We start from the raw sequence: 16280 nt of genomic DNA on the forward strand, positions 1-16280 counted from the left end.
TATATCTATCACAAAGCAAGGGGTACCCTATGCATAGATACTATAGTTCTTGTTTCTGCATCTAATCACAAAACTGCCATTTGTCATTTCATCTCATGTCCCATTTGCCCTTCACAAGTACCTCAATTGGTCAGGGTTCTTTATGTAGTGAGACAGTTGTAATCTCCTGTCTGGAGAAAGCTGAGCCTCTGATGGTATTGTGGGTTTGGGGTTGCCATGGTCTTCCATTAACTTTTACCATTTGACCTAGAAATCCTAGGAGATGCCCTGTATACCTCCCTGCCCCATTGTTTCCCATTAGTTGTTAAGGTCAGTCACCCCAGTCAACACTATAATCCCCCTTTTAGCATGAGAAACCAAAGGACCTGAAGACAAACTCACCTTCCAGGTCAATGGAACCATTTTTCCCCCACCAGAAGTACTCCTATGTTGGATAGTCAGACTTCAAAAACTAGCAAAGTCTGAAGTTATGTGGCTAGAAAGCAAAAAACTTACAAATGGGTCTTTAGGTAAAAGAGTGAGAGAGATCTGAGTTGGAGATGTGAATTTGGGATTCATCAGTTGGTTGAGACCAAGATCGTAGTTGAGGTGCCCAAGAGAGCATGAAGATGAAGACAAGAAAAGAGCTAAAAACAGGTCCCTGGGAACATCGCCTTGTAGGAGTTCAGCAGCAGAGGCAGGGAACTAGGAAGCCAGTGAGGTTGGGTGGTCTTTCTATTGAAGTCCACCTGTCTCTTTAATGAACCTCTGGGCAACAGAATCCCATCCAAGGGCATGCATATTAAGAGTTCATGCTCGTTGGCTAGAGCCCATGTCCCTCAAGCCATGCTGTAGACCTAGAGCTTCCATGCAGCAATGTCTTTCCTGCCTTTCTAAAAATTCTTTCTCAAATCCCAAATCTCAAGAAAAGTCAATTAAGAAAACTGAAAAATGGGGAAAAGTGTAATTCTCCTGCAAGAATTAAAGCTTCATAATCAACATAGAGATGTTATGGGTTTGAAGGGATCAACTGATGATGTCAATTTGAAAGCAAAATCTAAAAACCCCTATACATGGAGTTGAAGGTTAATGTCAGTATCTTTGGGAATAGGAACAGGAGCTCATAAGTGAGAATTTTACCATCTAATCAGTCAGTCTTGCTTGTAGCTGTTGCTATTATATCAGTGTATGTTTGTAGCCCTGTCTGCTGCCAGTGGTGAGTCATTCTTGAAAATAGAATAAATATTAATAAGTTTATATGCATAGTATACTTTAATACAAATCCTCTGAGTGATATTCCAAGAAGTACGCTTTGGAAGCAAAATAAGGCCTTAAATTGGCAATTTTGGTTTGTGTAGTGCTGTTAACTTTGCTGGGATCTGAATGTTACATTCTTCAAGTACTACCCAGTCACAATCATTGGCATTTTCCAGTGTATATATATTTGCTGTGGAAGAAAATGCAGAGAGAAGAATATAGAGTATTGTGGAATTCTCAGACACAAAATCAGAAACTGATCTAAAATCTGAATGAGCAAAGGCAGTATCAATTTCAGTGACAAAAAGAAAATCAGGGAAAGTGACAAAGCATTTTCATTTTTAAACAAAAAATGAGCTTATGTGAAGCAATGTGTGTCTTAACACTCAAATTGAAGGCATTTGGGGGCATTTGCTTGACAGTCAAACAACGTCAACACAAAAGATTTTATTTTTCTATGTCGGGAGTATTTGTTGCAAAACAAAGATCAAAACTGTCAGGTCAATTAACGCTTTGTGGGTTTTAAAATTTTCATTTTAAGAATAAAAATTTTAAATATTAAATATTTTTATCTTTCAATTTTTAAATGACTTTTACTTGTCATTAATTTTGTGTTAATGTTCCTTTATTTTAATGTTTTCTCTTTCAAATATCTGTATCAGGAAGGCAGCAAATTTGCATATTATTGAAATATATAGGCTTGTGAAAATATATTGGTTCATGATACAGGCATTCCTGAGAGATATTGCAGGTTTGGTTCCAGACCACTGCAATAAAGCAAATACTACAATAAAGCAAGTCACAGAAATTTTTTGGTTTACCAGTACATATAAAAGTCATGTTTACACTATACTGTAGTCTATTCAGTGTGCAATAGCATTATGTCTAAAAAAAATGTATATACCTTAATATAAAAAATACTTCATTGCCAAAAAATACTGACCATCATCTGAATCTTTAGTAAGTCACAGTGGTTACACCAAAGATCACCGATCACAGATCACTGTAACAGTATAATAATGATGAAAAACATTGAAACATCTCCACAATTACTGAAGTGTGACACAGAGACACGAAGTGAGCCAATGCTGTTGGAAAAACGGTACCAGTAGACTTGCTCAGCGCAGGGTTGCCACAGACCTTCCTTCAATTTGTAAAAAACACAATATTTTTGAAACACAACAAAGCAAAGCACAATAAAATAAGTTCATTAATGATGAACTATGCATTTAACATTGTATCTTTTTTTTAAACAAAAGCTCTAAAACTTTTAGCCTAACTGTATTACAGAAAAATTATGCACTGTTTATTATTTATGGTCACTCATTCTTAAAACACAAATATAGCATTATGGAAAATGCAGAATGATTTAAGGAATTTCCAAGAATTCTCAGGATTCCAATTTCTCATTCCCAGATCCACCAAATTAGTAGCTGTCAGGAATTCGGAAACACTGCTGACCAGTGGAATCACCCCTGGTTGGGAATACTCGATTTCCCGAGCCGCAGTGGTGCTGGAATGGGATGGAGAGGGCAGTCTTGCCCCAGCCAGTCCCAGGTAACCTCCATCACAGGATACCAAGCCCACCTGCAGCCACCCTCCTCAGCTCACAGTGACCTCACGCCCAGCACTCCAGCATCCCCACCAAACTTGAAACAATCAGAACTCTCAGTCAGCCTTCTCTTCTCTGGTCCCCAGGAGAAGAGAAGAGTAACATTTACCTTCCTCCTAATTTTGTCCTTTTCAAATGTCAACAGGGGAGGGAGGGGGCTCTGTTCCTCCTTCAGCTCCACACCAGCCTCCCCAGCAGAATCCCTTACTCCAAATCTCCTTACCTGTTTATACAGAATGAGGAAAGGATTGTGAGTGGGGACGCCCCCTGGGGTCCCTGGAAGATCAGAATGGCTCAGGGGCAAAAAAGGCCACCCCTGTTGTGGTGTGGAAAGTTGGGCACCTCTCCTTTGGGCTTCCTGGAACCCAGGAAATGTGGAAGGAGATAAAAAAAAGACACAAAATGAAGACAGCGTCATAGCCTCAGGATGGACACAGCTCTATCCATGGGTGTGCCCTGAAGTACCCCAAGACGGACAAGTTTAAAACAACACAACTTCCATGTGATCACAGCCCTGTGGGTCAGGAATTCAGACAGACATGGATCTCTGATCCACGTGATGATGCATCTCAGGGCTGGAGAGTCCTCTCCATTCACAGGTCAGATGCCTCAGTGAGGAGGGCTCCGAAGGCTGGGGGCTGGCTGGACTGCGTCATTTATCTGGGTTCCTTGGTTCACCTCCATGTAATCTCAGGGCCTCTGTCCTCCCCATGGGGCTTTTCCACGTGATGGGCTTTCCTGAAAGGTAGCACAACTTCTTATATGATGATTCAGGGCTCACAAATGTTCAAAAGTGGAAGCTGCTGGGCAGCAGTGTGCTGGTAACCGTCTCTACAGGAGAAAAAGGGAAACGGAAAGAAGGGAGGGAGAGAGGGAGGAGAGAGACAGGGAAAAGCGAAAGAAAGAAGGCCCCTGATGTATAGTACTTGTCAACTTATGTGTAAACGCATCCATCAAGGCTAACTTCAAGCTACCAAACTGATGTAAATCAGTGCAAAAATTACCTGAAAATTTAACAATCAGCTCTTGCAAGAAGGTACAAGCCAGCTCCAGCACACCAGGGCTGCCAAGCCTTCTTATGGTTTAGGCCAGGAATTGACCCAAATCACTTCCACTAGATTCTATCAATGAAAGCAGGTCTCAGGCCAGCCCAGAATCAGTGTGAGAGGGGAGTACACAGTCACGATTCCTGGAGGGGTGTTTCATTAGGAGCCACCAAAGTAACAGATTTCTAGGGACAACAACACTAATCACAGCTACTGTTACATTGTGCCCACAGATCACAGATGCTTGGGCCAGGTGTCTTACAAATATTACCTCTTTTCAGCCTGAGGAGGTAGGTATTATTAACCGCATTTTAAAGATGAGGACCCTGAGATCAGAGGGTGGCAGAGTGTTTCAGCCTGAGATCCTGTTTACTTCCAGTAGCGGGGCATCTCCTCTGCAATTTGGGGGTGGTGTTAGGGAGTTTAAGAGTATTGGGGAGCACCAGAAATCAAATCTTATTAAAAAGATGTTCATCAAATCTGGGAATATAGTGGGAAATGAACATGAAGAGGAAGGGCAAAGAGAGTGAGAACTAACTCACCAAAACCCTAAAACATTAGTCATAGCACAGCAATCAAGCACTTACGATGTGCTAGGGACACTGATAAGAATTTTGCATACCTGATCTCATGTAATCCCCACAATCCCACATGGGAGGCTCCACGGTTACCTTGTTTTACCTGTGAGGAAATAGGCTCAGAGAAGTTACCTGCTGTGTTAATTTGCTCAGGCTGCCATAATAGAATTCCATAGACTGAGTGGTTTTAAACAACAGAAATTAATTTTCTCACAGTTCTGGAGGCTAGAAGTCCAGGACCAAGGTACCAGCTGGGCTGGTTTCTGGTTAGGAGGCCTCTCTTCCTGGCTTACAGACAGCTGCCTTCTTAGTGTATCCTCACATGGCCTTTCCTCCGTGTTTTCTCAGGCAAAGAGACAGAGCGAGCTGGTGTCTCTTCCTCTTCCTATTAGGACACCAGTCCTATCAGATTAGGGCCCCACCCTTAAAACCTCATTTAACTTTAATTATCTCTGTAAATGCCCTATCTCTAAAGGATCCATGGCCCAGAAAATTAAGAACCCCTGTTTAAAATCAAATAAGAGGCAGTGCTCTGCTGGCATGTGGTACCCAGAGAGGGGATACTGTCTGAGTGAGAGAAGACACAGGACCAGTTACAATGAGCTCCTGGGTGACGGCTGAGGGTTTGGGGACCTATTTCTTTCTTATCCTGGAGGCTGGTGCTGTCACATCTGTGTCAGGGACCATGAAGCTGACCTCAACCAAGGATTCTGACCTGGTGGCGCTGGTTAGTGAGCAGGAAGGATGGATTCTAAAGGCAGGCCAGTCTCCCCTTCCTCCCTCTGACTGTAGCCTTGGCCTTCACACCGGCTTTCCGCCCCCTTCCCCGCCACATGTGGGCAGGCTGGGCATTGCTGGGAGCCAGGTGCCTGCTGCACCAAGAGGCAATTTATGAACCATGGGTATTTTGTCTGTTTACTTGAAAGCACAAAAATTTGTCACTTGTGTGGGTAATTTGCTGCTAATTACGAGCTTACAATCTGCAGATAGGAAAATCAGGGCCAACGTGCACTTCTTGAGGAAGAGGAAAATTACCCCAAGTAGTGTGTAATTATACACTTAGCGGGCACCACGCTCCCAACCCTCACCCTTCCCAAAGAGGGCTGACTGTGCAGGGTGAGTTTGCACACACACCCGCTGGGGCTCCCTCCTGGGGAGGGGAGGGCCCGCCTGCTGCTGCTGAGGCCCCAGGATACTGGTCCACCCTCCTCAGAGCAAAGAAGGAAGGTGAGGATAAAGGAATCAGGCACCTCCCTCTGGGAGCATCCAGTCTGAGTGGAGAGACACAGCCTCTGCCCTTGGGGGCTCCCAAGTCCAATGGAGAAAGCATAGGTGAAAACCACAGGAAGACTCCAGTCTAATGGAGGAGACAGAGTTCCTGTCTACTGGGCACCTCTCTGATTGGGAATATAGAATGCCTGCCCTCCAGCTGAGGTGGGAAGCCCCATGAAAAAAACCGGCAGGACCCCCACGCAGGGCCACTACTCTCCTGCCAGCACCATCCGGTTTCCTGGCCTCGCAGCTTTATCTGGCTTTTTGCCTCTGAAACAGCTTACTTCTCGGAAAGTGGAACTTACCCCTAAGATTCTACTGGTTCCCTGAGCTAACTCCTGACTGGTCCATTTGTAGCACTTAATTTGCATGGGGCTCACTCCTGATTGGTCCATTTCTACCACTCCTGATTGGTCCATTTCTACAAAGCTCGTTCCTAATTAGTCAACTTTTGTTATACCTTATTTGCATATGATGTTGCAAAGTGTAGACTGGCAGCCTATAAAAGCCTGTGTAAACCTACAGACGGGGTCCAGAGCTTGAAATATTAACTCCTGTGGGCCTGATGGCATAATAAACCTGAGTTCTCCAACCTTCCAAATACTGCTTGATCTCTCCCCCAGATCCAAGTTGCTGTGACAACTGAGCTGTAACACTGAGCTGTAACACACTTTGCTACAACACAGCAACCCCTGCTCTGATATCAGGGCAGACATCAGATCATGCCCATGCCGTCAGGGAGCCTGTTGGAGAGGGCTCCCAAGCCTGATGGGGACAGCACTCTTGCCCTCAGGGAGCACTCTGATGAGGAAAGCATAGGCCCTGGCCTTGTAGCTCCCAGTTTCATGGTGAGACACACAGCTCCAATTCTGATGGAAGAGACAGAGCTGCTGCTCTCAGGGAGCCCTTGGTCTGATGGGAGAGAGAAGGCTCTGCACTTGGAGTACCTCTCTGCTTGACGGTGAGGCATAGCCTCTGATTTCTGGTTGTCTCGGAGCTCCTTTCTGTCCTTCACATGAAAGGTACAATTTGACAGTGAGACTCAGGTTAGCATGCTAATCACCCTGTCCTGCTCTGGAAGTTGTGTCTCAACCCCCAAAGCCTTCCTGTAGGTACACCCAGCACCCTCTCTCCCAAGACACTCACACCATTCAGATTCCCACCAGACATCCCTGGATGATGAGTTAGGTGATCCTAGAAAATCCTTCTCTCCTCTTCTCCTCCGGATCCCTTTTACTTGCTGGTCTAAATCATTCATGACTTGCAATAAAAGCCTCTATGGCCCCCTCCCAGCCCCTCGCAGAAAATATTATTTAACAGAAAGGTGACAGTTATGTAATTTAGTCTCAGTCTTCATTATTGATGAATTTGACCATGAAATATTTAGGCTCCTCCGTGTTCTGCCTCTCAGGGTCTGACAGTAACAGTGTCACACTCTAGTTTATCCTCATGGAAGATGTGTCAATCAGGAATGCCCTGCCTCATCTACCCAAAGCTACATCCCCCTGCTTGGCACAAACCCCAGCTCTCCTCACTCTACCCGGCACTGACAATAAGGGTTCTTTTGTCCCCCAGGGATCCATTGTCTTACATCCCCACCAGCAAAGTCGTCAGAGTCCATGGAGGGACCTGTGAATTCAAGACAGTCTGAGATGGAAGGCAAAGAGGGAGAAAGGAAGAGAGAAAAGCATTGTGTCTTAAGTCTCTGTAGGTGCTGGCACTGTGCTAACTCATTTAATTCTCCCACCAACCCTATAAGGTATGTATTATTACAATCCACTTGCATTTGAAGAAGTGGAGGCTCAGAGAGTTTAAGACACTTTCATAAGGTCTCCCAGCTAGCCTATGGCAGAGCTGAAACGAAACACTGATCTAGCTTGCAAGCCCCTGTCCTCTCCACTCCATCATGGTGAAAACAGACTCTGCAGAAAGGAGATTGTGCCTAAAGACACATATGCATGCATGTATTGACGCCCAGTCCAGGGCTCTTCCTGTTCTTGGCTGGGAATTCCAGGTGGAGTGAGGAGCAGACAGGAGAGAAGAGAGAAGACAGGGTTCTTGTCCTCAAAGGATTTGCAGCCTGATGGGGGAAGCAGTATCCTTGAGGAATCAATATTACTAGCAGGAAGCCACAGCCAGTTCACCTGGCCCAGGTCGGAGGTAGAGCTGCAACTGGGGAAACTGAGGCCTGAGCAACATCCTCTTGCTCTAGAAGCTGGAGGGAAGGACTTTGAGCCTTTTAAAATGGCATGCCCTCCAGGCTGCTCTGTAACCCTCTAGGGGTGCTGTGTCCCCCAAAAGTCACTGAGAAGACCTTCTTCCTCCTGGCTCTGCAGGTTGACTGTCTGTCTGTCCCTAGCTACAGGTGATTGATGAGCAGCTCTGGTGTGATGTTAAAATATGCATTAGGCTAATTGCATGCTAATTAAACAGACGAAGCCATTATGGCTGCTTAGGGGCCCATCTGTGCAGCAGGGCATCCCAGGGCGGCTGGCGGGGCTGGGGGCCTCAAGACACTGAGGACCCAGACTGGCAGCAGGATGAACAAGGTGACCCTCAGAGGGAGCTGAAGGGTCACCAGACTGAAGAGGGTTGGTGAGTGGAATTGGCAGGCATTTCAATACAAGGAAAGCTTTCTAATCACAAGTCACCAGCTATTAAATAAGGGTCATGAGCTCCCAGTTGTTGGAGTTAAGCAAGCAGATAAATAAGGATTCCTAAAGCATCTGATGGAGAGAAGAATGAATGAATCCTCTGATTGCTTCAATTTCCAAGATTCTGGGTTCCTGCGATATAGGACAAGCCCCATAGTTCTCCTGCTGCCCCCTCAGCCATCCCCTGCCAAGCAGAGGCATCCCTGCTCTTCTGGGGAGGGTGAGAGAGGGGATGTCTACAGAGGCAGCAGGAAGGAGTCTGGAGATTTGCTCCTCCCCACCAAATAAGGACACGTAGTATGTGCCTTGGGGGAACAAGAGCTCTGGAAGGAGAGATGGGACCCATGGAGATGCCTCCACTTCTCAGCCCCCTTGTGTCCCTGCAGGAGAGAGGTTTCTGCTGGGGTCTGGGGATAGGCTCGTTTCATTTCATCATCTGGTGCCTCATGTGTAAATATTTCATATCCCCATTGAATATTTTGGGATGATTATGAATTCTTGATGTGATAAGAACTTTGGTATGTATGAGATGCTCTCAGCCACTGGGACGGAAGGCACAAGGGAAGGCAAATCAGATAAATCATTACATACCCTGAGACCAGAGTAAACCAGCCAACACCCTCACACCCCACTCCTCAGCCACCATCTACGTCCAACCACACACCACCCAGTTTCCCACTGACATACCACGCAAATGCCAGCCACACACCAGCACGTAACTACATGTCACCACACTCCACCCAGATTCTACCACATGTCACTACATGCTAATTGCATGTTACCCACATTCCAACCACATACGTGCCATCCACTTACTTTCTGATCCTGGTAATCCTCACTGTCATCATCACCATCTCCCATCTACCCAGTACGCGATCATTCCCAGAGGACCTCCATGGCCAGCATCTTTTTTTTTTTTTTCAGTTTTTTATTGAAGTGTAGTTGATTTACAATGTTAGTTTCAGGTGTACAGCAAAGTGATTCAGTTATACATATACATACATATATATTTTCAGATGATTTTCCCTTGTATGTTATTAAAAGAAATTGAATATAGTTCCTTGTGCTATACAATGGGTCCCCCCTTGGTGTTTATCTATTTTATATATGTGTGTCTGTTAATCTTCAACCCCTAATTTATCCCTCCCCGCTCTTTCCCCTTTGGTAACCATAGTTTGTTTTCTATGTCCGTGAGTCTGTTTTTGGTCTGTAAATAGAATTTACATCTTTTTTTTATATTCCACATACAAGTGATATCATATGATATTTGTCTTTCTCTGACTTTCTTCACTCAATGTGATAATCTCTAGGTCCATTCATGTTGTTGCAAATGGGATGGTCAGCATCTTACATCTGTCAGAAGGGATATGGGACAGGGATCATGACCTTGCAATAACTATAGCACAGAGAGGGGAAGCCACCATCCCAAGGTCATACAATGCCAAAATATCTTTTAGGCAGTAAAAATTCTCATTTGCTTGTGTAACAAAAAGTCTTTCATTTGATAATTAGATGAAACAAGACTGGCCTCGTGCTGATAAAAGCTGGAGTTAAGCAATGGTACACAGAAGTCCACTATAGCGTTCTCTCTACTTAGGGATATGTTCAACATTTTCCATGATAAAGCTTGTGTTTTTTAAAGCCCAGTTTATGTCTTTCCAGAGAGGCACCTTCACACAAATTTGAAGCCTCTTCCTGGCTGTCCGCCTCAGGTGGCCAGCCCCCTGCTGTGGGAAGGGGAGGGGCGGGTTTCACTTGCTTCTCTTCTCTTTCCCCATTGGAGCCCCTGTTCCCTTTCCCCACTCACCAGGCCACTTCTGCCCCTCCAAGTTTAGGGGTAGTGGAAGCATGGAGCAGGAAACGTTATACTTGCCTGGTACTGTCTCATACTTTAGCAGAAGTCTCCCAGAGCTTAGTATGTGAGCAAAGCTGCCTCTTCCTCTCATGGGAACCTTCATGAGTTCTAAAGACATCCCCCCCCCAACTCACTGCTGGACTTTCTCACCTGCTGTTGTTCCCTGACATGGGTATGGCACTTTCCAGCTGTCATTTCATTTGCCATCAATCTCTGGGCATCTGCTGGTCCACTCCTTTGGAAAGGCAATAAGCCAATCCCAGTTGGCCCCCAGATGCTCCATGAGAAATCCTCAGCATCCTTTACCCTTACAAACACTGACTAATCTGTCATCAAAGCAGGTGGCCAGGCATATCCTCTAGGTTTCCCACACAGTGTTCTTTGTCTGTGTCCAAATTTCCTCTTATAAGGACATCAGTTATTGGATTTAGGACCTAGTACTAATTACATCTGCAAAGACCCTATTTCCAAATAAGATCACATTCACAGGTATCCTCACTATATGTTTTTAGGGGACACAATTCAACCCACAACAACCATCCAGGGAGAGGTGCCTAGTGAGCATTTGGGAATGCAGGCTTGCAGCTTGAAATTGACATCTTCAGAAAAACAGCTCCGAGGGTGGTGCCAGGCTGGGGCCAAGAGGGAGGGAGAGTCTTACGTACTGTTCTCCTAATCTCCTGCATGGGGTTCCACAAGATGTTTTGAAGAGGGGAGTGAAAGAGAGGAGAGAGACTCTGTGTTATAGCAGATCCAGCTGGGGAAATTCTAAGATAAGAACACTGAGGGAGGGGGACTGAAGAAGGATAGAACAGTTTCCCAGGGGCCAGTGGAGTGGGTGTTCAGGATGAGAATGGGGAGCACAGCTCTCCTGATATGCGGGAAAAAAATCTCAAAGAGCTCCCCCAACCAAAGCCAGAAATGTCCACCATTTGGTGCACTTTGTGCCTAGAACATTACGCAACAGACTGTGATTTAAGAGTGGGATCAGTGAGACACTCCTGTAACATGCCAGATACTGTTCCAAGACCTGGGAATATAGTGGGAAACAAAGCAAACATCACTGCTTTTGTTGGGCTGACATTCTAGTAGGACCACATATTAAACTCACAGTTTAATGAAATTAATTGCTCAGTTCACTTTCTGGAGCAACAGAAAATCCAGAGTGGAGCCCATAGAGAATGGGACAGAAATCAAGTCAGTTTTGATCTGAGTGTGAAGAGGGAGATAGCTGTAGTCCAGAAAAGAACCAGGCTGAGAGTCAGGAGGCTGGCTGGTAATAGATGAGGAGTCTTGGGCAAGTTACTTTCCGTCACTGGCCTCAGTTTCCTCACTGGTAAACTGACAGGGCTAGAGTAGGTAATGCGTCAGGTATATTTAGTTCTGACATTCTCCAGGTCTATGAGTCAGTTGACACTTCTGGTCCAGTTCTCTCCTCCTCATCCCTTTCCCAACCTTTCAGGGTTCCTTGAATCTGTCTCACAAACTCTATTTCCCTCCCTGGGACCACTGCAGATGCCTCTAGAGTTAGATAATGCTCTCTCCCAGATGCCAGGCTCTCTCTGCCCTTTAAGAGGTGAGGTCAAGCGGCAAACTGTTCTGGGACTCTTCTCCCTCTAGAGAAAGTTCCTGGGCCTGGGCATGCCTCCAGAGAGGGGATAACTCCTCAGGTCCTGCCAGTGAGGCTCAGATGCATGCAGTCTGCTGGTGACCTGCCTCCAGCCCCTGCTTTACTAGATAAATGGGTGGAATCTGGCTCCACCTTCTTGCCCACCCATTCCTCCATCTACAAGCTGCACTTTGGGACTTCTTCCACCTTCAAAGTCCGGCTTCGTCATTCATTGAAAGATGCTGAAGATAGGAGGAATCCGAGAGATCATTTTGTCCAAGTCCTTGTTTCACAGTGAGAAGACCAGAACTCAGAGTGGTTGAGTGACCTGATGGAAGTCACTCAGCCAGTTGACCACAGGTCTGTCTCCAAGGCTGTATAATCTGGGCTTGGTATCAGTTCCAGCGGGAGGAGGAGGAGCCTCCCCAGTGTCTGGGAGAACACAGGGTATTCACTTTAGCCCAGTCCTAGACATGCTGGCCCTTTTGAGAATGATCTGGCTTATTCCCAAGCCAGGTGAATGATCTGGGTGAAGGTACCCTCCTCCCAGTCCAGTATCTGTCCCATACATAACCAATTCATTCAACCCCTCTTGAGCAAGTCCTGAGCCTGTTTTCAGTTCCATCCTTCCTTCAACCCTTTTCTATAACAGGGCTGCAGGCTACATTTATCAGGCTCTATGCTAACTGGTTTCCTGCTGGGTCTGGCCAATGGGAGGCACTGGTGAGAGGTTGGAAGGCAAGAAGCAGGGAAAGCCATGGTATTTGCGCCCTCCTACTCTGTGCCTTGGTTAGCGTCCTTAGCAGCTGCTGATTCTCCTTTATGGCTGCAATGTCTGCCCAAAAGGGCAATGGTGGTTCTTTGGGGCCTGGGAATAACCTCCTCCCTTTGTCTTTACAAACTAAAGGTAATAGAAGTTTCACTGCTGTCACTAATCTCTGAGTCACCTTGCCGTCCCTTATTCAGCTTCTCTGTTCTTCCACCACAGGTAAAACTAATCCCCTGTACTGAGTTCTTCCTGTTTGAAACACCTAGAGTGGTTTCTGCTTTCTTGTTTGGACTCCGACTGATAGCCCTCTGGAGCCACTGTGCTAGGGGAGAAGAAAGGTTTGGGAACCTCCATTACTGGAGGCGAGGGATATCTACACACACAAGAGGTAGAGGCAGAAGTATTGGTTATCTATTATTGTGTAACAAATTATTCCAAACTTAGAAGCTTAAAACAACACACATCTCTTATCTGGGTTTGGAGACTAGGCATGGCTTATCTAGGTCCTCTGCTCACAGTCCCACAGGCTACATCAAGGTGTCAGTTGGGCTGCATTCTTATCAGAGGCTTGGCTGGAGAAAGATCTGTCTCCAAACTCCCTCAAGTCAAATTCATTTCCTTGTTGAGGTGAAACTCAAGGTGACTTTGCTTCTTTGAGTCCAACAGGACAGTCTCTGACCTCAAGGAGGCCTCCAGTCCCCTTTTTAAGGGTTTTAATCTAATTAAGTAAAGCCAACCCAGGATAACCTCCTTTTGATTAACTCAAATTCAGTTGATTTGGGACTGCACCATCCTGTAACCCTTGAGCTAGTCTGTTGATTACAAGCAAATCAAAAGTCTCACCCACACTCAAGGGACATGACTCATCAAGAGGTCATCTTAGGGTGTGTCTGCCACAGAAGGATTTAAAGAGTTAGAAGAGTGATGACTTTTACAAAAGAAAAAGTATAAGGTGCTATGGGAGGGCAAAACCCAGGCTGAGTGAGGTAGGACAGCCTCATGGAGCGATGATGTTTGAGCTGAGACCTGAATGTCAAAGAAGAATTAGATCGGCTACATGGGGAGGAAAAGTACTCCAGGAAGATGAAATGTTGTGTGCAAAGGTCCTGGGGCCAGAGACAGCTGAGTGAGTTCAAGAAACTTAAACACTAGTGTGACTGGCACATAGAGAGGCAGGAGAAGACTTAGAGCCAGAGAGACAGATGCTACCCAGCCCAGGCTCCTGCTTTCTTCAAGCAGCCAGTTATTGCTGAAGTTAATACAAGCATCAAAAAACCCACAGCCACAAACAAAATCCAAACAATGCTTACTTCTGCAAGGGCTATTCCTAGGGAGGGGCACAACAGTGTCTTCTGAAGTATTGGAAACATTCTCTCTCTTGCTCTGAGTGACAGTTACATTACTCAAAATTATTGACTTAGACTTAAGATTAGAGCACTTACGATATGTAAGCTATACCTCAATGAAGCACTGTTACATAAAAGTAAACAAACCACAGCCACATGTGCACCAGCTATGGGCTGCGATCCCAACAATGACCAGGCACCTCCAAAGCAATGTCATTGGTCCCCAAGGAGGAAGGACCTGAGATGCTCAAGGGCTCAATTTGGTCAACACACACTCACTGAGCACCTTCTCTGCCGCACTTGCAGCAGGCTATAAGGAGGCTCAAGTCTGTAGAAGACACTGCCCCTGCCCCCAGGAGCTCACAGTCCGGGAGGGAAGCCCACCTTCAGAACTGACTGAAATAGACAGGAGAAAGAATTTCTGGTAAGTACTGTACATAAGGGCCCAGGAAGAAGTGGTTAATTCCATGTGGGGCTCTGAGCAGGCACTTGAAGGGAGAGGCATTTAAATGGGTCTCTGTGAGATAACATCAGAAACTTCTAGATGTTCCTTTCTTCCTTCTTCTAAACCAGATTTTTAGCCGGGTACATGATTCAAGATAAAGACTAAATTTCCCATCCTCCTTTGCAGCTGGCCAATGGGAGATAAGTGGAAATGCTGTATGTTACCCCTGGTAGCCTTCCTGAAAAACTGTCACTCTTGCCACTGTCCTCTTTGCTGCCTAGAACACAGAGGTGGAACTCTAGCTGTGGTCTTGGATCATGAGGATGTAAACCACAGTCTAGAGATGACAAATTCATAAACTGGAATGAGTCTGGGTCCCTGAGCTCCATCTGGGCTTCTACATGAAAGAGAAATAACATCTATCTTGTTTAAGTCACTATTACTTGGGTTCCCTGTGATTTGCGCTGAACCTAATGCTAACAAATAAAGTGAGTAGGAATCGAACAGGTAGAAATCAGGGATGGGGCAGGCAAGGGCCTTCCTGGGGAAGGGACAAATGTATGCAAATGTCGGATGTCTTCTGAGGAAGCTGCCCCATCCAAGGGGAGGCATGCACAGAGGGTTCAGAGAGAGGGAAGTGAGGAAGAGAGATGAAGGGGAAGGAGTTGGTTGGGACCAACCATGGAGAGCTCACACGTGCCTTCCTGAGTAGTCTGGACTTTATGCTCTGGTTAGGGTTTGGAGGGTTGGTGGAAGATAGAGCAGGATGGGAGGCAGAGTCCCCATGAGGAAGCTGAGGTTCCAGTCGGGGCCCGAAAGTAGGGATGGTGAGGAGCGGGTAGAAGGAAGATTTATTCAGGGTGGAACCCTCTGGATCCACAGGGTCATGGCGGGGGCTGGGTGTGACTCCCAAGTTTCTGGACAAAGGGACTGAAGGGGCTGTGGTATCAGCTAAGGGTTTAGGATTTGCAGAGGATAATCTAATTTACAGAAGAAGATTCTGACAAATTGATACAGACAAATTGAATTTGAGGTTCCAGCATGAGAGCCTAGTGGAAGCATCCAGTACACAAGGGGAACTGCCGGCAAGCGTCCTTGGAGAAGAATCAAGACAAGGGATAGGAATATATTTGGGAGTCTGCTTAGTGGCAATAAAGGAGTTGAAGACAAGAGGACTGAAGAGATCATAGGGCGGGGCAGGGCACGTGGTGCCAGAATTGAACTTTGCTAGGGATGGCATCTCAGGAGGGCTGCCTGAATTGAGGGGAGGACAGAGGGTGGAGTGAGTGGAGGAGGAGAAGAGGAGCTGCCAAAGAGGTAGGAGCAGAAGTGTATGAGTTCAGTGTCAGCAAAATGGAGAGAGTGAGTTCCAAGAAGGAAGTAGGTGGATACCAAGTGTCAGTGTTGCGCAAAGGGGATAGGCAAACCAGCCCACAGAAAGTGGGACCTACCCACGGTGACACTGTTGGATGAGGGGGGAGTAGCCTCACCTTCAGAAATACAAATACCCACTCCATGCCTAATCCATCTGGATTATTTACCTGTACTCTCTGCAAACTGGCCAATGGCAGCTGCCCTAGAACAAAACACAGCTTGGTTCTTTCAAAATAATGCCACCCATTTTAAAATTCTTTTGTGGGGTTTAAATTATTTTTTAAATGAAGCTCATCATACAGCCTCACCTATTTGACAGAGAAATGTTTCTAAAGTAACATCATTTCTCACTCTGACAAAAGCTCCGTGACAGGTGTGCCTTGACAATGTGTGCACAGGACAGCACATTTACAAGTCAGGAGCATGAGCCCCATGTGCACACATGCACACAGGGACATCCACCCGCTCAGGATCAGGGCCCCAG

The sequence above is a fragment of the Camelus bactrianus genome, chromosome 20, assembly GCF_048773025.1.
Source record: "Camelus bactrianus isolate YW-2024 breed Bactrian camel chromosome 20, ASM4877302v1, whole genome shotgun sequence".
NCBI classification, from domain to species: Eukaryota; Metazoa; Chordata; class Mammalia; order Artiodactyla; family Camelidae; genus Camelus; species Camelus bactrianus.